Below are 25,901 nucleotides of genomic sequence, written 5' to 3'. Positions count from 1 at the left end.
GACCTCGCACAGTGTCTGTGCAAGAAGGCTCACTGGGGAAAACGCTGTAGGCCCCGGGTCCAGCTGTGTGCCAGCGCATCCATGCCGAAGGTCCCCTCGGTCAGGGAATAAAACAACTGGCAGTGGGCCACACCAACCTCGGGACTCGGCCGTGTAGCCAGTACTGAAGCGGTCTCATATGGAGCACCCTGAGCGGCGTGACCGCCGCTCCAGATGCCATATGCCCCAGGAGCCTCTGAAATTGTTTCAGTGGGACCGCCGTCCTGCATTTGAACGACTTCAAGCAGTTCAACACTGACTGGTCACGCTCCTCGGTGAGGCACGCTGTCAGGGCGACCGAATCCAGCTCCATACCGGGAAAAGGGAACCTCTGCATCGGGCAGGGTTTGCTCTTCTCCCAGTTGACCTGAATCCCCAACTGGCTAAGGTGCTCGAGCACCATAAGCCCGAAGGGTGGGACCTCGTACTAATATGCTCGTTCGTCAAACACAGAGTGTAGAAACGGTCTGTGTCGTGGGAGAATCGAGACATGAAAGTACGCGTCCTTCAGGTCGATCGCTGCAGACCAATCTTGGGGATGGATGCATCTGAGGATGCGTTTCTGCATTAACATTCTGAATGGTAGCCTGTGAATGGACCGATTCGAGAACCGCAGGTCCAAGATCGGCCGGGACCTGCCGCTTTTCTTGGGTACAAAGAAGTTCGGGCTGTAAAAGCCGGTCTTCATATCGGCTGGAGGGACTGGCTCAGTCGCATACTTCGCCAGTAGGACTGCGATCCCCACCTGAAGCACCGGGGCGTGCTTCCTCAACACAGAGGTGAAGTGAGCGCCCCTGAGCTTGGGGGGATGCCGGGCGAACTGAATCGCACAGCCGAGTCTGGTGGTGCAGATTAGCCAGCGGGATGGGCTGGGGAGCGCTAGCCAGGCTCCCAGCGACTGCAACCACGGGACTAACAACACCACAGACGTACCCGCAGCAGGGCAGCACAGCGGCATGCAGGGACCCGACCCGGATGGTGAGGAGGCGGCCCGTGGTGGGGTTTGCGTGCGCGTGGCAACACTTACCTGCCCCCTGCTGGAGATTGGAGAGGTGCCTGAGGGTGACAAGGCACGAAAGCGTCGAACACCGCCAAGCGCGCTCTCTTGGCACCCAGAGATTTTGAAAACTGCTCTTTTTCTGAAGTTTTGGGGGCGGGACGGATGTAATTGTCACAAGGGAGCCCCCCGGCCCTCCTCCGGGGGGAGGAAGTGGTGCTGCTGCCACTTCCTGTCAAACAGGATCCTCCATCTCTGGGTGGCCCGTCTCAGGGTCTCTTACGACAGCGCTTGCCACCTGGCTTGGCAGCGGCCTGAGCAGGCTGGACGTCCTTCCCACGGCCAGCTCCACGCCTTCGTAGGGCGAGGTCTGGAGCCGTCCGGAGCTCCCGAAAGAGCTCTGGGCCAGGACTACCCTCGTGCATGTCCATGAGTGCCTGTGCTTGATGCACCTGAAGCAATGCCATGGCATGCAGGGCGGACGCGGCCTGGCCATAGGACCTGTAGGCCTTCGCGGTCAGACCGGAAGAGACTCTACAGGCCCTGGACGGGAGCTTCGGGTCCCAGCGTCAGCTAGAGGTGGACGTCGGACACAGTTGCATCGCGACGGCCCGCTCCACCGGCGGGAGACCCTCATACCCCCTGGCCTGCCCGCCGTCAAGGGTAGTGAGGAGGGAGGAGCCACCAGGTCGCCCGCGGGCGCTAAACGGTGCATTCCACGACCTAGTCAGCTCCTCATGCACCTCCGGGAAGAAAGGCAACGGGGCGGGACGCTGAGATCCAGCGCGGCCCGCCCCAAAAAAACCAATCATCCAACCTAGAAGGTTCGGGACGTGGTGGAGGGTTCCAATCAAGCCCGACCTTTTTCGGCGGCCCGGGAAAGCATAGCGGTCAACTCCGGGTCCGACTTGACCGTTGCCGCTCTCCCAGAGGGAGGCAGTACAGCCGAATCTTCATCCCCAGAGGACTTAAACTCCCCCTTCGATGCAGCGATCGACATCTGCTCATCCGTGGGTGCCCCAAAAGACACCGTGGGCCACGCATGTGGGGGGCTGACGGGGTCATCCGGAAGCACCACCGGTTGCGGCGCGTGTGAGGGATTAGGGTCCCGCGGAGGCTCACTTGACGGGTTTGCCCTAACCGTGATTCTCAGGTCACCCCGGCCATCCGTCAAAGTAGGTCTATTCTGCTGGGCAGGAATAGACCTAAATCGAGCTATGGTTAGGCGAGTTTCGACCTAAGTGCCGAGTCATGTTCCCGCAGTGAGAACACGAGCTATCCACAAGCGCTGCCTAAGCGTGCTCTAAGCCCAGGCACTTGATACAGCTTGTGACCGTCAGCAGGCGACAGGGAACGACCGCATCCAGAAACGCACGGGTGGAAAGACATCCTGAAAAGGACGGCACGTCACCCGTCTGGCTCTTTTTGTGAGGAAAATTTGCTCTTTTAGTTGAACCACCACGGCAGAATAACAGGTTTTGTGTGCAGCCTGTTTTCTGCTCTCACCAGAAAAGGAACACGCCCACCGAACCAACTGTGTGTGGTGTGTGTGTAGTGCAATTTGCTCAGTTTCTCAGTTTGCTGTGAAAACAGCATCTCTCTGCAGCAGTGAGCTCGCGGTCGCGCTGTCTTGTGCCGTCTGGCCACTGACCTCTATAAGTGGAGTTCACTTCCATGTAGAGAGAGCATTGGAGCATTAACCCGCTGCAATCCTCCGCCGCGCTGGTGTATGTTGCTGGACGGGCCATGGGACACCCAGAGGCAGCTGAAAAAGTGACAGGTGATGCCGGGGCTGGTGATTGTGGGACGGTCGTGTTAGCCACTGGTGTTAAAGGTGTGATGTCCTGGATCAGGGTGGACTGTACAGCGTAAACCAAGTTGGTGAAGTGATCAGCGGTGCGGTCCCCGCCTGTGTGTGGAGAGCTCTGCATTAGGTCTGGTCTTCTGTCAGACACAGAGGTAAGTGAAATGTGAAACAGTTTATTAAGGACACAGGCAGAACACAGAATGAATCTTGACAGGTAGAAACCTTAACTGACTGATGACGGAACTTTCCTTTGTAGATGGTGGAGATGCGGATGGAGAAGAAGATGATGATGATGATGATGATGATGATGATGATGATGATGATGATGATGATGATGAGAATGATGGAGACAATGAAGATGACAAAGACAGGCAAGTAGCACAAAAGTTAAGTAGACGGCTAACCCTAACCCTAACCCTAACCCTAACCCTAACCAAACCTAACCCTAACCCTAACCCTAACCCTAACCCTAAACCATGGGGTGGTGATCAGTGGAAGACCAGACGATGACTGCTTGTGGATGGTGTGCTTATGTGTGGATCTGGTGATGATGCACAGGTGATCAGAATGCGGGTGATTGTGAACGAGTGGGCGTAGCATATGTGTCCGTGTCCGATGGTGCAAGAAGTGCAGTTGTGACAGCTCCATTGCTTATCATGCTCTATAGAAAGTGCATAAACATTCAACTCACCTGAACTTCATGAATGTATCGACCTTACAAAAGAACGTCACAACTCAGAAATGATCTGCTTTTAAACAATAATAAATAAATTGAAGTAATAAATAGGCAAGGCCAGTTTATTTGTATAGCACATTTCACACACAATGGCAATTCAAAGTGCTTTACAGATAAATGAATTAAAATAGTGATAACATATGCATAAGAAATAAGAATACAAGGATTGTAAAGAGAATAAAATTTAAAAAAATGGTGAGAAATAGACCCCTATCTGCCTGATTCTAAATTCGGGTACCCCTATCTGAGATGGAAGAGCTCGAGCAGATTTGCAATGTCTTCTGGACCTTACAAGTCGGTCCAAGACGGGCTCCTGTAGGGGTCACCCTGCAGGGCCTCCCCTTTCTTGAGTCCGCTTCACTGTCTGCTACCACAAGCAGAATAAAGCAAAGCACACTGCTCTCCTTTTCCAATCTCTTCAAGTCAGACACCCTAACCAAAAATAATAATCAACAGATGCATAAAAAATAGAAATATACAGTTGTAAAGAGAATTAAAAAGAATAAAATGATGATATATAGATAAAATAACATTAACTAAAGATAAGAACAAAGGTAAACTAAACAGTTATAAAAAGATTAAAAAGATGATGTATAGATAAGAAAAGGTAGCCTGAATGGCAGCCGAACTCAGCCCCACCCACAACATTTGAGCTCGGGCTGTTCGGTCTGGACTTGACCCATATATATATATATGTGTGTGTGTGTGTGAAATGAGAATGTATGTGTGTGAGACTACCAGAATGAATTATGGCTTGTACGGCAGAATATGGAAAAATATTTGACATTTCCAGACTATTGCCCCCTTTTAGCATTCTATGATAGAAAAAAAATAAATAATGCAAATGCATTTATCATACAAAAAAAAAATATTTTTATGGCAGCTGTTTGGTGATTCTTTAGCAACTATCAAACAAGACTGAATTAATTCAAGGTGCACTTTTTCATTATGAAAAATCATTTTGGGTTTCTTTTCACGATATTCTTAGTGCCATATTGCAGAGCTACTAAAAGGGAAAAAAAAATAGTAAAATATACAGACTTTCGTGTGCACATATGAAACCATTAAACTTTGCATATAGGACGATTCACACTGAGCCACATATTGCGCCATCAGCCCATTTCAACGTGGGTTAAAGCAGACCTAGAGAGTCCTTGGAATATGACGTACGACCCTAAGGAGAGCCAAAGTTTGAACACTTTTTCACAGTACCAGTCTTTTTCATGGACTCTTGAACTTGGCAAATGGGCCAAAGCACACATTTTGCCCCCTGAGTGTGTATCAAACTACCAAAGTCCGATGAAATAACATCAGAGTTTAATCCAGCACTCATACAAACCAGGGTCCAGAAGGACACGCTCTCCTTCTGAGTCCTCAGCAATCCTCTGCAAACTTCGACAGCTGGTTGAACCATCTCTTTCAGTTCTTTTTTAGTCGGACGTGCTACTTCAGCTTTTACGTCTTGCATTATCAACCTGGAACTACAGTTCGATTAATGAACCAGCTCAACCGGTTACATGCTGAGAACCGGCTCAAAAGAACGATTCATTCAAGAATCAAACATCACTTTCACAGTCACATTGTCTGGTCTCCTTCATGAGTAAGGACTCACCACCTGATATTACCTACTCGATTCCAACAAAGATTACCTTCCTCTATTGTATCTCCTGTTCCATCATGTCTCCTTTGTCTCCCTGGTCCTCTATGTCTGTTCCTCGTCTCCTTCTCCAATACCAGGCTTCCTTCCCTTCACCGAGGTGTGTGCATCCGCTTCAATCATCACCGCCATCCACAATCTCCTCATCCATCTACAACCACTGAGACTGTCAGTATTCCCATTCTCCAGTCATCTACCATTCATCACATCTGAAATACTTACCTTCTCGTATACAATCCCTTCTGCTGTTAAAGGTTGAAACATTCAGTTTCAGTCAATCTCATGCCAATCTTGAGTACCTATAGATTAGTATTGCATCCTTCATATCTCCGAAAAGTATTTAGTTTTATTATATTTATAAAAGAAATATAGGCTGTACCGAGTCTTTCCGGAAAAAACCGAGCTCCTGGAGGTATATCGAGTGGGCGGAGCTAAAGAATGACGAGCGCAAAGCGGTGACGTCCTCAAGCGTGGAGAAGCCCATCGCTATCGATCTAAGCTAATAGATATGATCCAGAATCAGATCCGGAGGCTGAAATAAACTGAACAGGAGAAACAGCAGCAGCAGGACGTCTGTATCTGTGGTATGGACTGTATTTAGTGGCCTGTCAACATTTGTGTGTGTTTACTCGCAGTTTATGAGGACATGATTCGGTTTATGGACTATTGTATGCGACTAAACCTTAGCAGTAGCAAGCAAAACGGTTTTGCACGTCAGACTAGTGTAACGTTATACAGAGAACAGCAATGGAGTCCGTTAGCGCATTTGAATGACGAAGCACGTGATCGTGTCGTTTACTGATGTTTACTCACGCGACGATAGCCGACAGCACAGACATTTGAAGCAGTTTTACTCACCGGCTGCTTCCAAAGCAGGACCGAACCTTTATCGCTGGGACCGCTCCGTCAAAAACACACTTCTTTGGTATGATTTGGTAAGTCCTGACAGCAGTGACCATGGGGATCCACTTTACGCGACTGAAGCGATGTTGTGAAGCTTCCCGTCATTTCTGCGTTCAAATCGGTTCAAATGAAGCGCTGCCTTCCCGGAATGCTGTGCTGAAGCGCTGAAGTCGCTCGACGTCACCCATAGGAATAAAGTGGAGCGCGGTGCGGACTATAACGACAGAAGTGTTCACGGACGACTGGATCTGCCGCTGAGAGTGTTTATGGGTGTGCATTTCCTCTCTCGCTCTAGTCACGCGCTCGTGCACCCTTCCGGGGTGAAGAGACCGTACGGCCCATACAAGGACCTTCCGCTCTCTCGACGTCAACCCGAGTCATACTCGAAAAAAACTCTCTGAAACTTGTGAGAAACCGGAAGGAGTATTTTTGACACAGAAATACTCCATCAAACGTCCAACATTAGTTTTTGAAACTTGTCTGTTTAGGATGGGAATCCAAGTCTTTAACAGTGTAAAAAGCTCAGTATTCATGAAACAGTATTTCACCCCCCCTTTAAACAAGGAAAAAAACGTTATCCTTAATAAACTGTGGAGATCAAGCAGATTTAGCCATACGTATATGATCCAGAATCTGATCTGAAGTCTGAAACTAAACAGGAGCAGAAGCAACGACGACTACAGCAGGACATCTCTATGGTGTGTACTGTAACTGTAACGTATATATTTGCTTGACGGCCTGTCATGCACAAGTTTTACAACATTCGTGTGTGTTTACTCATGGTTTATGAGGACATAATTTAGTGTATGGACTATTGTATGCAATTTAATGTTAGCAGTAGCAAGCAGAATGGCTTGCATGTCAGAATTGTGTGTGTTTACATAGAAAATGAATGGAATAGTAGCGCATATGACTGTAATCGATAGCCAACAACATTTGTGAAGTACATTTGAAGTAGTTTTACTCACCGCCTGCATCCAGCACACGACCGTGAACATTAATTGCTGGGACCGCTTTTTTTTATAAACCGTTGTCGCTGAAACGCAGGGAACAAACAAAAACACTTGCATATCTCTGTTGCTGCTCCAAAAAAAACTAACTTCATCCACTGTCCCACTAACGCTGGGTTCTTTGGGAAGCTGTGCAGGGTTGTCTTGCCCTGACAACTAGGCATGCACGATATTATCGGCATGACATCGGAATCGGCCGATAAACGCTTAAAATATAACAATCGGCATCGGCCAATATGAAAACATTATGCCGATATACCTTACCGATATGATAACGTGTTGATATCATAGACTGTAAAAAAATATGGACGTAGTGTCCGTGACGTCACCCATAGGATTCTGATAAGCCGTTCTGAAGCTTAAAGTATGGCCGAGCTGGGCGTTGCCATCTTGTGAGCGAGTCATCGCGTGTCACTCCCGGATAACAGAAAAAGGGCAAAAAGGCGGGATGTGGCTTACCGGCTTGCGCGCGCAGTCGCTGCTGACTTGCCTCAGGCAGATAGAGAGCAAGAGTGCGGTTCCACTGAAACTATTTCAGAGGCTCCTGGGGCATATGGCATCTGCAGCCGCGGTGACGCCGCTCGGATTGCTTCATATGAGACCGCTTCAGCACTGGCTTCGCGATCGAGTCCCGAGATGGGCATGGCAGTCTGGCACGCTCAGGGTCCCAGTGACTAAGGCCTGCAGACAGGCACTCACCCAGTGGTCGAGCCTCAGCTTTCTACGGGCAGGAGTGCCCTTAGAACGAGTTTCCCGGCATGTTGTTGTGTCAACAGATGCGTCCACCACGGGTTGGGGTGCCATGTGCAATGGTCATGCAGCCGCCGGCTCTTGGTCAGAGAGCCAGAGCCGCCTGCATATCAACTGCCTCGAGTTGCTGGCAGTACGGTTCGCCATGCACCGCTTCCGAGCGTTGCTGAAGGGTCAACACGTACTAGTCAGATCGGACAACATGGCCGTAGTAGCGTACATCAACCACCAGGGCGGTCTACACTCCCGCCGCATGTCTCAACTCGCCATCTCGTTTTATGGAGTCAGAAGCGCCTGAGGTCCCTTCATGCTGTCCATATCCCGGGGATCTTGAACCGTGCAGCCGACGAGCTCTCACGGGTTCAGCCAATCCCTGGGGAGTGGAGACTCCATCCCCAGTCGGTCCAGCTGATTTGGGATCAGTTCGGGGACGCACAGGTAGATCTGTTTGCCTCCCACGACTCGTCCCACTGCAGCCTGTACTATTCCCTGACCGAGTCCCTGCACTCTCGGCACGGATGCACTGGCGCACAGCTGGCCACGGGGCCTACGCAAGTATGCGTTTCCCCCAGTGAGCCTTCTTGCACGTGTTCTGTGCAAAGTCAGGGAGGACAAGGAGCAGGTCATCTTGGTCGCCCCGTACTGGCACGGCCGGACCTGGTTCCCAGAACTAGTGCTCCGGTGGTGGCTACCATCACTTCCGCTCGGGCCGAGTCCACGAGACAGGCCTATGCGTTGAAGTGGAACCTCTTCGTCAATTGGTGCTCTTCTCGCCAAGAAGACCCCTGGAAATGCCCGATCGGGTCTGTGCTCTCTTTCCTCCAGGAAGGGTTGGATCGAAGGCTGTCTCCATCCACCCTGAAGGTTTATGTGGCCGCTATCGCCGCCTACCATGACCTCCTGGATGGGAAAACGGTAAGTAAGCACGACCTGGTCATCAGGTTCCTGAGGGGTGCGAGGAGACTACATCCTCCTCGTGCTCCTCTCGTACCCTCTTGGGACCTCTCAGTAGTTCTAAGTGCTCTGCAGAGGGCCCCATTTGAGCCTTTGCGGTCAGTAGATGTTAAGTTCTTGTCTATGAAGACAGCGCTCCTGACCGCACTGGCCTCCATCAAGAGGGTAGGGGACCTGCAGGCATTTTCGGTTGACGAAGCGTGCCTGGAATTCGGGCCGGCCGACTCTCACGTGATCCTGAGACCCCGGCCTGGATATGTGCCCAAGGTTCCCACCACTCCGTTCAGAGACCAGGTGGTGAACCTGCAAGTGCTGCCTTTGGAGGAGGCAGACCCAGCCTTGGCATTGCTCTGTCCAGTACGCGCCCTTCGCGCTTACGTAGACAGGACGCAGTGTTTCAGGACCTCAGACCAGCTCTTTGTCTGTTATGGTGGGAAGCTGAAAGGGAAGGCTCTCTCAAAGCAAAGGTTGTCCCACTGGATAGTGGACACCTTTGTTTTGGCTTACCAGCAGCAGGGACGCCCATGTCCCCTTGGGGTCAGGGCCCATTCCACCCGGAGCGTGGCCTCCTCTTGGGCTTTAGCACATGGCGCTCCGCTGACAGACATCTGCAGAGCTGCAGGCTGGGCGACACCAAACACATTCGCCAGGTTTTATAACCTCCGAGTGGAGCCTGTATCCGACTATGTACTCGCCTCTACAAGTGGCCGGTAATGGATTGGCTCAGGTGTCTTCACTTGCTCACCATTCCACTCCACGGACTGGATACGTGCGATATTCTTCTCAGGTGAGTTCCCCGAGAGCCCTGAGCTCCTCCAGCACTGACGACGACGCCAGTAAGTCTGCCCTTAGCCCAGACACTCGTGTCCGGCCAGGTGCCCCATGTGCATGGTTCCCCTCCGGCGACCCCCACATGTGTATTTCCACCGTAAGCCTCCCTGAGCGGGTGTATTCCCTTGGCAACCTTGCCACCCCCTGGGGTTAAAAATCCACCTGCGGCTGGTACCCCAGTGATCTTCCGTATGCAGCCCCCGGGGTCATACGTGTATTCCTAAGTCCTCCCTACGGGTAGGCATCTTGGCGCATATCTCCTCCTGGAATATGCCTCCCAGTGTACCTTGGTATTCCTGCGTTAAGTAGAGGCCTTTGACCGTTCTAACTTGCATTAGGGTTCTCACGCTTGCGCAGGGCACTGGAAGACAGCCGAGTGGCGTTATTGCATTGGGACCCCCATTCGTCAGTCACTGACGTTACGTCGGAGTGACTGAACGAAAGGGAACGTCTCGGTTACGTATGTAACCCTCGTTCCCTGAGGAGGGAACGGAGACGTAACGTCCCGTTGGCACATCCGCTGTACCGCTGGAACGGAGTTCAACTTGGCTCCTCAGCAGGTAAAACATAATGCGATGATGCCAGCTACTTCCTTATATACCCACGTGGGCAGGCGGAGTTACGCATGCAAATCTCGCATGCCCATGGCATTGGCACTGCCATTGGGCGCTTTCTAGTCTCGGAGATGACAGGCTTCTAAGCGAAACCCCCATTCGTCAGTCACTGACGTTACGTCTCCGTTCCCTCCTCAGGGAACGAGGGTTACATACGTAACCGAGACGTTTCTGAACATGTGAACAGTTTCTGGAAGACATCGAATCATGCAAAAGTCTGTCTATTTTTTAGGGGCTTTGTATGTTGTCGCTATATATATATATATATATATTATATATATATACTACATCATATATCCTTTGTGTGTCACTGCCATCTTACTAGGAAGAAAACAATATCTGTGCATCATCTGTGGTGACGGAGAAACCATGACATGAATTAGGCTGATGGTACTGTGTGCTTTGGCCCATTTGCCAAGTTCAAGGGTCCATGAAAAAGACTGGTACTGTGAAAAAGTGTTCAAACTTTGGCTCTCCTTAGGGTCGTACGTCATATTCCAAGGACTCTCTAGGTCTGCTTTAACCTACATTGAAATGGGCTGATGGCGCAATATGTGGCTCAGTGTGCATCGTCCTATATGTAAAGTTTAATGGTTTCACATGTGCACACGAAAGTCTGTATATTTTACTATGTTTTTGTTCCTTTTAGTAGCTCTGCAATATTGCACTAAGAATATTGTGAAAAGAAACCCAAAATTATTTTTCATAATGAAAAAGTGCACCTTGAATTAATTCAGTCTTGTTTGATAGTTGCTAAAGAATCTCTAAACAGCTGCCATAAAAAAAAAAATTGTATGATAAATGCATTTGCATTATTTTTTAATTTTTTATTATAGAATGCTAAAAGGGGGGCAATAGTCTGAAAATGTCAAATATTTTTCCATATTCTGCTTTCTTTTCTCCATACTTTTCCAAACTGCGTAGGAACCCTGATGGGTGCATGGGTCCAATATTGCATCACCATAATATTTTTTTTTTTACAAATCTATATGTCGTGGAGCAAAAACTAGACATAAATGAAATCTTTTGAAAGTTTCTAAAAGCTTTCTTGACAACCCCATTCCTTTTTAATTTATGTTATGAATAATATTCAATTTCATAGTTATATAACACAAACTCGCCAAACGGAGACATATATCAAATGAATGGTCTCTCAAGAATATCAGTGTGCAGTTTATTTCACTGATCTAACACTTTACAGTAACATAGTTATCAAAAGAATCACAAAGATGGAAATGACTCCTGCGTCACATTCCTCTAACGCTACATCAGCTCTTTCCTTGAGTTTTTTCTTCAAGATGAGACTCTTTTAATTTGTCTGTGAGTATGCATGTTCAAACGACACTGCAATATGTCTCAGATGCGAAGATCAAAACATGATATGCAGCCAAAAACCTTTATTATCCGTAGTAACCCAGACAGCAAACAGGCATCAAAACTTGTTAAATCAACATTCCATTGTCAACATTAAGTCACTGAATCAAAATCGAACTCAGATGTTGATTGTACATCATTTTGACCCCTGAGTGTGTATCAAACTACCAAAGTCCGATGAAACAACATCAGAGTTTAATCCAGCGCTCATACAAACCAGGCTGCTCTCTCTCCTTGAGTCCTCAGCAATCCTCTGCAAACTTCGACAGCTGGTTGAACCATCTCTTTCAGTTCTTTTTTAGTCGGACGTGCTACTTCAGCTTTTGCGTCTTGCATTATCAACCTGGAACTACAGTTCGATTAATGAACCAGCTCAACAGGTTACATGCTGAGAACCGGCTCAAAAGAACGATTCGTTCAAGAATCAAACATCACTATCACAGTCACATTGTCTGGTCTCCTTCATGAGTAAGGACTCACCACCTGATATTACCTACTCGATTCCAACAAAGATTACCTTCCTCTATTGTATCTCCTGTTCCATCATGTCTCCTTTGTCTCCCTGGTCCTCTATGTCTGTTCCTCGTCCCCTTCTCCAATACCAGGCTTCCTTCCCTTCACCGAGGTGTGTGCATCCGCTTCAATCATCACCGCCATCCACAATCTCCTCATCCATCTACAACCACAGAGACTGTCAGTATTCCCATTCTCCAGTCATCTACCATTCATCACATCTGAAATACTTACCTTCTCGTATACAATCCCTTCTGCTGTTAAAGGTTGAAACACTCAGTTTCAGTCAATCTCATGTCAATCTTGAGTACCTATAGATTAGTATTGCATCCTTCATATCTCCGAAAAGTATTTAGTTTTATTATATTTATAAAAGAAATATAGGCTGTACCGAGTCTTTCCGGAAAAAAAAACGAGCGCCTGGAGGTATATCGAGTGGGCGGAGCTAAAGAATGACGAGCGCAAAGCGGTGACGTCCTCAAGCGTGGAGAAGCCCATCGCTATCGATCTCAGCTAATAGATATGATCCAGAATCAGATCCGGAGGCTGAAATAAACTGAACAGGAGAAACAGCAGCAGCAGGACGTCTGTATCTGTGGTATGGACTGTATTTAGTGGCCTGTCAACATTTGTGTGTGTTTACTCGCAGTTTATGAGGACATGATTCGGTTTATGGACTATTGTATGCGACTAAACCTTAGCAGTAGCAAGCAAAACGGTTTTGCACGTCAGACTAGTGTAACGTTATACAGAGAACAGCAATGGAGTCCGTTAGCGCATTTGAATGACGAAGCACGTGATCGTGTCGTTTACTGATGTTTACTCACGCGACGATAGCCGACAGCACAGACATCTGAAGCAGTTTTACTCACCGGCTGCTTCCAAAGCAGGACCGAACCTTTATCGCTGGGACCGCTCCGTCAAAAACACACTTCTTTGGTATGATTTGGTAAGTCCTGACAGCAGTGACCATGGGGATCCACTTTACGCGACTGAAGCGATGTTGTGAAGCTTCCCGTCATTTCTGCGTTCAAATCGGTTCAAATGCAGCGCTGCCTTCCCAGAATGCTGTGCTGAAGCGCTGAAGTCGCTCGACGTCACCCATAGGAATAAAGTGGAGCGCGGCGCGGACTATAACGACAGAAGTGTTCACGGACGACTGGATCTGCAGCTGAGAGTGTTTATGGGTGTGCATTTCCTCTCTCGCTCTAGTCACGCGCTCGTGCACCCTTCCGGGTGAAGAGACCGTACGGCCCATACAAGGACCTTCCGCTCTCTCGACGTCAACCCGAGTCATACTCGAAAAAAACTCTCTGAAACTTGTGAGAAACCGGAAGGAGTATTTTTGACACAGAAATACTCCATCAAACGTCCAACATTAGTTTTTGAAACTTGTCTGTTTAGGATGGGAATCCAAGTCTTTAACAGTGTAAAAAGCTCAGTATGCATGAAACAGCATTTCACCCCCCCTTTAAACAAGGAAAAAAACGTTATCCTTAATAAACTGTGGAGATCAAGCAGATTTAGCCATACGTATATGATCCAGAATCTGATCTGAAGGCTGAAACTAAACAGGAGCAGAAGCAACGACGACTACAGCAGGACATCTCTATGGTGTGTACTGTAACTGTAACGTATATATTTGCTTGACGGCCTGTCATGCACAAGTTTTACAACATTCGTGTGTGTTTACGCATGGTTTATGAGGACATAATTTAGTGTATGGACTATTGTATGCAATTTAATGTTAGCAGTAGCAAGCAGAATGGCTTGCATGTCAGAATAGTGTGTGTTTACATAGAAAATTAATGGAATAGTAGCGCATATGACTGTAATCGATAGCCAACAACATTTGTGAAGTACATTTGAAGTAGTTTTACTCACCGCCTGCATCCAGCACACGACCGTGAACATTAATCGCTGGGACCGCTTTTTTTTATAAACCGTTGTCGCTGAAACGCAGGGAACAAACAAAAACACTTGCATATCTCTGTTGCTGCTCCAGAAAAAACTAACTTCATCCACTGTCCCACTAACGCTGGGTTCTTTGGGAAGCTGTGCAGGGTTGTCTTGCCCTGACAACTAGGCATGCACGATATTATCGGCATGACATCGGAATCGGCCGATAAACACTTAAAATATAACAATCGGCATCGGCCAATATGAAAACATTATGCCGATATGCCTTACCGATATGATAACGTGTTGATATCATAGACTGTAAATAAATATGGACGTAGTGTCCGTGACGTCACCCATAGGATTCTGATAAGCCGTTCTGAAGCTTAAAGTATGGCCGAGCTGGGCGTTGCCATCTTGTGAGCGAGTCATCGCGTGTCACTCCCGGATAACAGAAAAAGGGCAAAAAGGCGGGATTTGCGCGGAGCTGAGGTGACGCAATAACTATAGACGGTGGATAAATGGCTATCCACTTGTAACCACGCCCTTAATTATGCAGAACCTTAAGGCTTTATATAACGTAAACAAACTAGTTATAAAAAAATTCACCCCCCTCAGAGTTGTCATGAAGATCAAAATTAGCCTTATAAGCCAAAACCACAATTTGTACCAGGCTGTAAACATGTTTTTTTCTGCTTTAAAGTTGAGAATTTTAACATGGGGCTCAATGAGATTCTGCTCCTTCTGGAGCCTGCCTCTAGCGGCCAGTTGAGGAATTGCAGTTTACATTACTTCCGTATTGGCTTCAAGAGAGATCGCGGGAGGTTGCCGCTTGGTTGATATGCGCCTGCAATAACTCACGTGTGCAAGGAGTGCTACAGCGATGAGACCATATCAGCACTGCGGTCATTCTTGAAGTGAAAACAAGCAAATACATTGCATGTACAGTGATTTATATTGACTGTTTTTAAATGCTTCCTTGAATTTGTGAATGCGCGTGACCGTCAGCAGCAGATTTGCCCGGTTTTCACAACAACTAGACCAAAACGAACCCAAAACAAGCCCAATCGCGTCTCTGCACTCTCTAGCACGTGCGGCCGCCTCCACAACAGCAGAAGCTCCTCCAGGTCCTAGTGCCCACCCTCCAGATGCTATATATTTATGTAGTGGGGGCGCTGTTGTTAGTTATACAATAAAAAGTAAAATACACACAAAAAAATTGAAGTTACTTCTTGTTCTGAATAAACAAATAAGTAATGATTTCATAAATCACAAGCAAGACACGTGTAAATTAAATACTTTTATATACAGTGTATTAATCTGTGATAATTTTAGGAAATGGATGATGAACAATAATCCAAGGAGCTCTACAACAATTGTAGAATTGAAAGACAGCATCAACGGATGTCATGTCACCCCCACTTCATGTGCACAGAGGTTAAATCCAAAAATACAATATTTAGGTTACAGCTGCATCTGGGGCGAAAAATTACTGACTTTATTATTGTTATTTTATTATAATAAAAATAACTTTATTAACATTTATTTATCTTCAACAAGAATCATTTTAGTAAGTAAACCTCAGAAATCTGAAACCAGAATGAAAAAAAAAAGTTTTTGTTTAAAATGGTGTTTCCAAACAAAGGGAAAAAATAAACATATATTGACATCGGTATCGGCATCGGCCAAACTGAGCTGAAAAATATCGGCATATCGGATATCGGCAAAAATCCAATATCGTGCATCCCTAGGGCTTTAGGAGGTAGGGCTTTTAGTGTTGCTGGCCCTACATTTTGGAACAAGCTGCCTTGGACTATCCGTAAGCACCGACTCTACAGTTGTTTAGAGTCTAGAGATCTGTTTGCCTCCCACGACTCGTCCCACTGCAGCCTGTACTATTCCCTGACCGAGTCCCTGCACTCTTGGCACGGATGCACTGGCGCACAGCTGGCCGCGGGGCCTACCCAAGTATGCGTTTCCCCCAGTGAGCCTTCTTGCACGTGTTCTGTGCAAAGTCAGGGAGGACAAGGAGCAGGTCATCTTGGTCGCCCCGTACTGGCACGGCCGGACCTGGTTCCCAGAACTAGTGCTCCTTGCGACAGCCCCTCCCTGGCCAATTCCTCTGAGACAAGACCTACTCTCTCAGAGACGGGGCACCCTGTGGCACCCGCGTCCCGATCTTTGGAACCTCCACGTGTGGCTCCTGGATGGGACGCGGCAGGTTTGAGTACCCTACCACCTCCGGTGGTGGCTACCATCACTTCCGCTCGGGCCGAGTCCACGAGACAGGCCTATGCGTTGAAGTGGAACCTCTTCGTCAATTGGTGCTCTTCTCGCCAAGAAGACCCCTGGAAATGCCCGATCGGGTCTGTGCTCTCTTTTCTCCAGGAAGGGTTGGATCGAAGGCTGTCTCCATCCACCCTGAAGGTTTATGTGGCCGCTATCGCCGCCTACCATGACCTCCTGGATGGGAAAACGGTAAGTAAGCACGACCTGGTCATCAGGTTCCTGAGGGGTGCGAGGAGACTACATCCTCCTCGTGCTCCTCTCGTACCCTCTTGGGACCTCTCAGTAGTTCTAAGTGCTCTGCAGAGGGCCCCATTTGAGCCTTTGCGGTCAGTAGATGTTAAGTTCTTGTCTATGAAGACAGCGCTCCTGACCGCACTGGCCTCCATCAAAAGGGTAGGGGACCTGCAGGCATTTTCGGTTGACGAAGCGTGCCTGGAATTCGGGCCGGCCGACTCTCACGTGATCCTGAGACCCCGGCCTGGATATGTGCCCAAGGTTCCCACCACTCCGTTCAGAGACCAGGTGGTGAACCTGCAAGCGCTGCCTTTGGAGAAGGCAGACCCAGCCTTGGCATTGCTCTGTCCAGTACGCGCCCTTCGCGCTTACGTAGAATGGACGCAGTATTTCAGGACCTCAGACCAGCTCTTTGTCTGTTATGGTGGGAAGCTGAAAGGGAAGGCTCTCTCAAAGCAAAGGTTGTCCCACTGGTTAGTGGACACCTTTGTTTTGGCTTACCAGCAGCAGGGACGCCCATGTCCCCTTGGGGTCGGGGCCCATTCCACCCGGAGCGTGGCCTCCTCTTGGGCTTTAGCACATGGCGCTCTGCTGACAGACATCTGCAGAGCTGCAGGCTGGGCGACACCAAACACATTCGCCAGGTTTTATAACCTCCGAGTGGAGCCTGTATCCGACTATGTACTCGCCTCTACAAGTGGCCGGTAATGGATTGGCTCAGGTGTCTTCACTTGCTCACCATTCCACTCCACGGACTGGATACGTGCGATATTCTTCTCAGGTGAGTTCCCCGAGAGCCCTGAGCTCCTCCAGCACTGACGACGACGCCAGTAAGTCTGCCCTTAGCCCAGACACTCGTGTCCGGCCAGGTGCCCCATGTGCATGGTTCCCCTCCGGCGACCCCCACATGTGTATTTCCACCGTAAGCCTCCCTGAGCGGGTGTATTCCCTTGGCAACCTTGCCACCCCCTGGGGTTAAAAATCCACCTGCGGCTGGTACCCCAGTGATCTTCCGTATGCAGCCCCCCGGGGTCATACGTGTATTCCTAAGTCCTCCCTACGGGTAGGCATCTTGGCGCATATCTCCTCCTGGAATATGCCTCCCAGTGTACCTTGGTATTCCTGCATTAAGTAGAGGCCTTTGACCGTTCTAACTTGCATCAGGGTTCTCACGCTTGCGCAGGGCACTGGAAGACAGCCGAGTGGCGTTATTGCATTGGGACCCCCATTCGTCAGTCACTGACGTTACGTCGGAGTGACTGAACGAAAGGGAACGTCTCGGTTACGTATGTAACCCTCGTTCCCTGAGGAGGGAACGGAGACGTAACGTCCCGTTGGCACATCCGCTGTACCGCTGGAACGGAGTTCAACTTGGCTCCTCAGCAGGTAAAACATAATGCGATGATGCCAGCTACTTCCTTATATACCCACATGGGCAGGCGGAGTTACGCATGCAAATCTCGCATGCCCATGGCATTGGCACTGCCATTGGGCGCTTTCTAGTCTCGGAGATGACAGGCTTCTAAGCGAAACCCCCATTCGTCAGTCACTGACGTTACGTCTCCGTTCCCTCCTCAGGGAACGAGGGTTACATACGTAACCGAGACGTTTCTGAACATGTGAACAGTTTCTGGAAGACATCGAATCATGCAAAGGTCTGTCTATTTTTTAAGGGCTTTGTATGTTGTCGCTATATATATATATATATATATATATATATATATATATATATATATATATATATATACTACATCATATATCCTTTGTGTGTCACTGCCATCTTACTATGAAGAAAACAATATCTGTGCATCATCTGTGGTGACGGAGAAACCATGACATGAATTAGGCTGATGGTACTGTGTGCTTTGGCCCATTTGCCAAGTTCAAGGATCCATGAAAAAGACTGGTACTGTGAAAAAGTGTTCAAACTTTGGCTCTCCTTAGGGTCGTACGTCATATTCCAAGGACTCTCTAGGTCTGCTTTAACCTACATTGAAATGGGCTGATGGCGCAATATGTGGCTCAGTGTGCATCGTCCTATATGTAAAGTTTAATGGTTTCACATGTGCACACGAAAGTCTGTATATTTTACTATGTTTTTGTTCCTTTTAGTAGCTCTGCAATATTGCACTAAGAATATTGTGAAAAGAAACCCAAAATTATTTTTCATAATGAAAAAGTGCACCTTGAATTAATTCAGTCTTGTTTGATAGTTGCTAAAGAATCACTAAACAGCTGCCATAAAAAAAAAATTGTATGATAAATGCATTTGCATTATTTTTTTATTTTTTATTATAGAATGCTAAAAGGGGGGCAATAGTCTGAAAATGTCAAATATTTTTCCATATTCTGCTTTCTTTTCTCCATACTTTTCCAAACTGCGTAGGAACCCTGATGGGTGCATGGGTCCAATATTGCATCACCATAATATTTTTTTTTTCAAATCTATATGTCGTGGAGCAAAAACTAGACATAAATGAAATCTTTTGAAAGTTTCTAAAAGCTTTCTTGACAACCCCATTCCTTTTTAATTTATGTTATGAATAATATTCAATTTCATATTTATATCACACAAACTCGCCAAACGGAGACATATATCAAATTAATGCTCTCTCAAGAATATCAGTGTGCAGTTTATTTCACTGATCTAACACTTTACAGTAACATAGTTATCAAAAGAATCACAAAGATGGAAATGACTCCTGCATCACATTCCTCTAACGCTACATCAGCTCTTTCCTTGAGTTTTTTCTTCAAGATGAGACTCTTTTAATTTGTCTGTGAGTATGCATGTTCAAACGACACTGCAATATGTCTCAGATGCGAAGATCAAAACATGATATGCAGCCAAAAACCTTTATTACCCGTAGTAACCCAGACAGCAAACAGGCATCAAAACTTGTTAAATCAACATTCCATTGTCAACATTAAGTCACTGAATCAAAATCGAACTCAGATGTTGATTGTACATCATTTTGACCCCTGAGTGTGTATCAAACTACCAAAGTCCGATGAAACAACATCAGAGTTTAATCCAGCGCTCATACAAACCAGGCTGCTCTCTCTCCTTGAGTCCTCAGCAATCCTCTGCAAACTTCGACAGCTGGTTGAACCATCTCTTTCAGTTCTTTTTTAGTCGGACGTGCTACTTCAGCTTCTGCGTCTTGCATTATCAACCTGGAACTACAGTTCGATTAATGAACCAGCTCAACAGGTTACATGCTGAGAACCGGCTCAAAAGAACGATTTGTTCAAGAATCAAACATCACTATCACAGTCACATTGTCTGGTCTCCTTCATGAGTAAGGACTCACCACCTGATATTACCTACTCGATTCCAACAAAGATTACCTTCCTCTATTGTTTCTCCTGTTCCATCATGTCTCCTTTGTCTCCCTGGTCCTCTATGTCTGTTCCTCGTCTCCTTCTCCAATACCAGGCTTCCTTCCCTTCACCGAGGTGTGTGCATCCGCTTCAATCATCACCGCCATCCACAATCTCCTCATCCATCTACAACCACAGAGACTGTCAGTATTCCCATTCTCCAGTCACCTACCATTCATCACATCTGAAATACTTACCTTCTCGTATACAATCCCTTCTGCTGTTAAAGGGTGAAACACTCAGTTTCAGTCAATCTCATGTCAATCTTGAGTACCTATAGATTAGTATTGCATCCTTCATATCTCCGAAAAGTATTTAGTTTTATTATATTTATAAAAGAAATATAGGCTGTACCGTGTCTTTCCGGAAAAAAAAACGAGCGCCTGGAGGCATATCGAGTGGGCGGAGCTAAAGAATGATGAGCGCAAAGCGGTGACGTCCTCAAGCGTGGAGAAGCCCATCGCTATTGAGCTCAGCTAATAGATATATGATCCAGAATCAGATCCGGAGGCTGAAATAAATTGAACAGTAGAAACAGCAACAGCAGGACGTCCGTCTCTGTGGTATGGACTGTATTTAGTGGCCTGTCAACATTTGTGTGTGTTTACTCGCAGTTTATGAGGACATGATTCGGTTTATGGACTATTGTATGCGACTAAACCTTAGCAGTAGCAAGCAAAACGGTTTTGCACGTCAGACTAGTGTAACGTTATACAGAGAACAGCAATGGAGTCCGTTAGCGCATTTGAATGACGAAGCACGTGATCGTGTCGTTTACTGATGTTTACTCGCGCGACGATAGCCGACAGCACAGACATCTGAAGCAGTTTAACTCACCGGCTGCTTCCAAAGCAGGACCGAACCTTTATCGCTGGGACCGCTCCGTCAAAAACACACTTCTTTGGTATGATTTGGTAAGTCCTGACAGCAGTGACCATGGGGATCCACTTTACGCGACTGAAGCGATGTTGTGAAGCTTCCCGTCATTTCTGCGTTCAAATCGGTTCAAATGCAGCGCTGCCTTCCCAGAATGCTGTGCTGAAGCGCTGAAGTCGCTCGACGTCACCCATAGGAATAAAGTGGAGCGCGGCATCATAAGTGTTCACGGATGAGTGGATCTGCACCTGAGAGTGTTTATGGGTGTGCATTTCCTCTCTCGCTCTAGTCACGCGCGCGCGCACCCTACCGGGAGAAGAGCCCGTACGGCCCATACAAGGACCTTCCGCTCTCTCGACGTCAACCCGAGTCATACTCGAAAAAAACTCTCTGAAACTTGTGAGAAACCGGAAGGAGTATTTTTGACACAGAAATACTCCATCAAACGTCCAACATTAGTTTTTGAAACTTTGTCTGTTTAGGATGGGAATCCAAGTCTTTAACAGTGTAAAAAGCTCAGTATGCATGAAACAGTATTTCACCCCCCCTTGAAACAAGGAAAAAAACGTTATCCTTAATAAACTGTGGAGATCAAGCAGATTTAGCCATACGTATATGATCCAGAATCTGATCTTAAGGCTGAAACTAAACAGGAGCAGAAGCAACGACGACTACAGCAGGACATCTCTATGGTGTGTACTGTAACTGTAACGTATATATTTGCTTGACGGCCTGTCATGCACAAGTTTTACAACATTCGTGTGTGTTTACTCATGGTTTATGAGGACATAATTTAGTGTATGGACTATTGTATGCAATTTAATGTTAGCAGTAGCAAGCAGAATGGCTTGCATGTCAGAATAGTGTGTGTTTACATAGAAAATTAATGGAATAGTAGCGCATATGACTGTAATCGATAGCCAACAACATTTGTGAAGTACATTTGAAGTAGTTTTACTCACTGCCTGCTTTCAGCACATGACCTTGAACATTAAAGGGGCGGTGAAATACTGTTTCATGCATACTGAGCTTTTTACACTGTTAAAGACTTGGATTCCCATCCTGAACATAGACAAAGTTTCAAAAACTAATGTTGGACGTTTGATGGAGTATTTCTGTGTTAAAAATACTCCTTCCGGTTTCTCACAAGTTTCAGAGAGTTTTTTTCGAGTATGGGTCTACTTGACGTTAAAGGGGGGGGAAGGTCCTTGTATGGGCCGTACGGGCTCTTCTCCCGATAGGGTGCGCGCGCGCGTGTAACTAGAGGGAGAGAGAGGAAATGCACGGCGTAAACAGTCTCTCAGGTGCAGATCCAGTCGTCCGTGAACACTTATGACGCGCCGCGCTCCACTTTATTCCTATGGGTGACGTCGAGCGACTTCAACGCTTCAGCACAGCATTCCGGGAAGGCAGCGCTGCATTTGAACCGATTTGAACGCAGAAATAACGGGAAGCTTCAAGGCATTGCTTCAGTCGTGTCGCAAAGTGGATTTCCACGGTCACTGCTGTCACAGGACTTCACCAAATCATACCAAAGAAGTGTGTTTTTGACAGAGCGGTCCCAGCGATAAAGGTTCGGTACTTGGAAGCAGCCGGTGAGTAAATCAACTTCAAATGTCTCTGCTATTGGCTACCTTCGCATGAGTAAACATCAGTAAACGATACGATCGCGTGCTTCGTCATTCAAATGCGCTAACGGTTACTCCATTGTTGTTCTTTATAACGTTACACTATTCTGACTCTGACGTGCAAAACCGTTTTGCTTGCTACCTCTAAGGTCTAACGTTAGTCACATACAATAGTCCATAAACCAAATCATGTCCTCATAAACTGCGCCTAAAGACACACAAAGGCCCCTAAATACAGTACATACCACAGAGACGGACATCCTGATGTTGCCGTTTCTCCTGTTCAATTTATTTCTCCCTCAGATCTGATTCTGGATCATTATCTGTATTAGCTGAGATAGATGGGTTTCTCCACGCTTGAGGACGTCACCGCTTTGCGCGCTTGTCATTCTTTAGCTCCGCCCACACGATACGCCTCCAGGCGCTCGGTTTTTTCCGGAAAGACTCGGTACAGCCCATATTTCTTTTATAAGTATGATAAAACTAAAGACTTTTCGGAGATATGAAGGATGCAATACTACTCTATAGGTACTCAAGATTGACATGAGATTGACTGAAACTGAGTGTTTCACCCCCCCTTTAATCGCTGGGACCGCTCCTGGGCTTTTTTTTATAAACCGTTGTCGCTGAAATGCAGGGAACAAACAAAAAGACTTGCACAACTCTGTTGCTGCTCCAGAAAAAACTAACTTCATCCACTGTCCCACTAACGCTGGGTTCTTTGGGAAGCTGTGCAGGGTTGTCTTGCCCTGACAACCAAAAACACACTTCTTTGGTGACATTATTGATTCCGTGAAGTCCTGTGACTGCAGGACAAAGAGTTATTTTACAATGAGTACTTTTGGCACTGAAACACTTTTACTTTGTCCATGTTAAGCATAGGAATCCAAATCTGTAACAGTGTAAAAAAAAGCTGATGTGGCTTCTTATCACAGAATGAGGCACACAACACATTATTTTATAGTTTTCTATACAGTGATACAGTCTATGGCCCCAATTACACTGCATGGCTCAAGTGACCCAATTCCAATTTTTTTCCTCTCATATGGCACAGAGCGGATATGACATGTGAACGTGTAAGCAGAAAAAAAACGCATGAATTCCGATATCCCCAGATCGGATTCAGGTCTCACTCATATGTGGTAATAAATCCGGATGCGTGCATTAGCGTCTGCCATGTAAGCGGTCAAACCGGATATTCCCCAGTAAATGCGAGTCGTACGTCATTGAAAAAAGGACAGAGGCGAATGACGTCAACTCAGGTGGACACAAACTGCGATCCAGTGTTCCAAGTCTGCGGTTTTCATGCGGCATTGGGCTACTTTAACACAGTTTTGAGCTGCAATTGGACAGGTTTTGTTGTGATAACCTGGCAACCCCGTCAAGGGCTCTCCTCTTTTTCTCCACCTTAAGAGAGAAATGTTTTGCCGACTTTAAAGATGTGTGGAACAGTGCAGACAGCAAAACATTGTGCAATCATTTTGTCTGCGTCCAATCGCATATCGCGCTGTTTTACTTCCTTTCACTGGTTAAGAGCGTCTTGGGCTGTTTTGCCAGTGTACAGTGTAAATGCAAATATCGGATACGGGTCGCTTTTGAAAAGATGATGTAAGCGGGTCGTCAAAAAAACCGGATATAGTCACCAAATCGGAATTGTGCATCAAGACCTGCAGTGTAAATGCAGCCTATGTGTCAGGGCTGTGTCCAGGTAGGAAGACAATGGTAGGAGCATGAAGTGCAAATTGAAGTTTAATAACTCAAACAGGCAGGTAGGTAGGTACACACAACTTAATACAACTGAAGACTTATAACACCGGACAAGGAGTGACAGAAATGGAAGAACTTAAATAGGGAACCTAGATGAGGATGATAACACAGAGCTGGACCATAATGAACTAATGACGACGGTGACCCCGACGACAGACGCATGGCGGGAAAACTAGAACAAAGGAACATGTGACAGGAAGAACACAGGACGTCCATTGAACCAAACAGAACATAACAGTTAAACTGTCATTCAGCACTGCATACTTTATTATTATGAAAATACCCGAGAAGATTAGAGGAACAAGAACAGCATATCCTGATGCAGTCGTGTTTATTGTCATCTTCATGTTTAACATGTTTAACACTTTACAATATGTCAATACAAATTTATTGGCAGTGGCTATTTGCACCAAGTGAAAATAGCACATTTTCTTAATGATAATTGCTTTTTACACAAATGCAAATAGTTGTAGATGCTATTTACTAAGAGAAATAGCATACTAAGTTGATATTTTCTATTTACACCATAAAAAGTAGCAGTAATAGATGCTTCATGAAGTTTCGAATCAGTGGTTCGGAGTGTGTATCCAATTGGAAGTCACATGATTTCAGTAAACTATAGGCTTTAATACGCAATAACTATTTCGAAATGTTTTGCCTTGTGTTTGTAAAAGCTGTTTTTAATGCATGTCTGCTTTGAGTTGTTGCATTAACACTGTTCTGACCATCAGGGGTTGCCAGCGTGTGGCATTTAAAATGCTTCGAAACAGTAAAACATTTTGTCCAAACAATTGGTTTAATTGATTCGAAGCTTTGCTTTATATCTCAGAGTTTAACCAACTACACTGGCTTCCTTTGGCCAGCCGCATTCAGTTTAAACTGTTAGTTTTAGTCTACAAATCCATTCATGGCCCTGCACCACTATACCTTGCTGAGTTTGTTCACAGATATGTTCCTGCCCGGACCCTCAGATCCAGCAATGATAATCTGCTTGTTGTACCAAAGTTTAAATGCACTACTATGGGAGGTAGGGCTTTTAGTGTTGCTGGCCCTACATTTTGGAACAAGCTGCCCTTGACTATCCGTAAGCACCGACTCTACAGTTGTTTAAATCCCAACTTAAAACTCACCTGTTTTCTTTGGGCAGTAAATAATTATCTCTCGCACCACATCAGCCTTCAAAGTGATCTTACACCTTTTCATGTTACATGACTAGTTGCTGTTAATTGTTCAGTTTGATTATGTAACTTCTTTGTTGTTGTTGTCTATCTGGATTTGATTGTTGTACACCTGCTTGTTTATGTGTTATCATGAACAGGCCGATTGTTTTTGTACTACATTGTAAAGCGACCATGGGTTTCTGAAAGGCGCTATAAAAAATAAACATATTATTATTATTATTAGAAATTGTAATGCGTAAGCATGCAAAAAATTCCAGTTTCTGAACATGTGAACAGTTTCTGGAAGACATCGAATCATGCAAAAGTCTGTCTATTTTTTAGGGGCTTTGTATGTTGTCGCTATACATATATATATATATATATATATATATATATATATATATATATATATATATATATATATATATATATATATATATATATATATATATATATATATATATACTACATCATATATC

The 25,901-nt window shown here is 46.2% G+C and overlaps 1 long non-coding RNA gene across 2 annotated transcripts in view; it reads left to right on the top strand.

Annotated features, from left to right (window-relative positions):
- The first annotated feature begins 2,697 nt into the window (after nt 1-2,697).
- LOC137047992 (uncharacterized) overlaps nt 2,698-25,901 on the top strand; it is a 64,726-nt gene continuing 41,522 nt past the window's right edge. The window contains exons 1-3 of one of the 2 annotated variants that reach the window (XR_010899299.1): nt 2,698-2,995; nt 3,100-3,214; nt 5,317-7,807. This is a non-coding gene — a long non-coding RNA (uncharacterized lncRNA). Of the gene's footprint in view, nt 2,996-3,099; nt 3,215-5,316; nt 7,808-25,901 lie in introns of those variants that run through there. The other variant, XR_010899300.1, reaches the window with a different exon arrangement.

This window comes from Pseudorasbora parva, chromosome 19 (genome assembly GCF_024679245.1).
Source record: "Pseudorasbora parva isolate DD20220531a chromosome 19, ASM2467924v1, whole genome shotgun sequence".
NCBI classification, from domain to species: Eukaryota; Metazoa; Chordata; class Actinopteri; order Cypriniformes; family Gobionidae; genus Pseudorasbora; species Pseudorasbora parva.
Note: the sequence above shows the minus strand (reverse complement) of the source record. Positions and strands in the feature narration are given on the sequence as shown.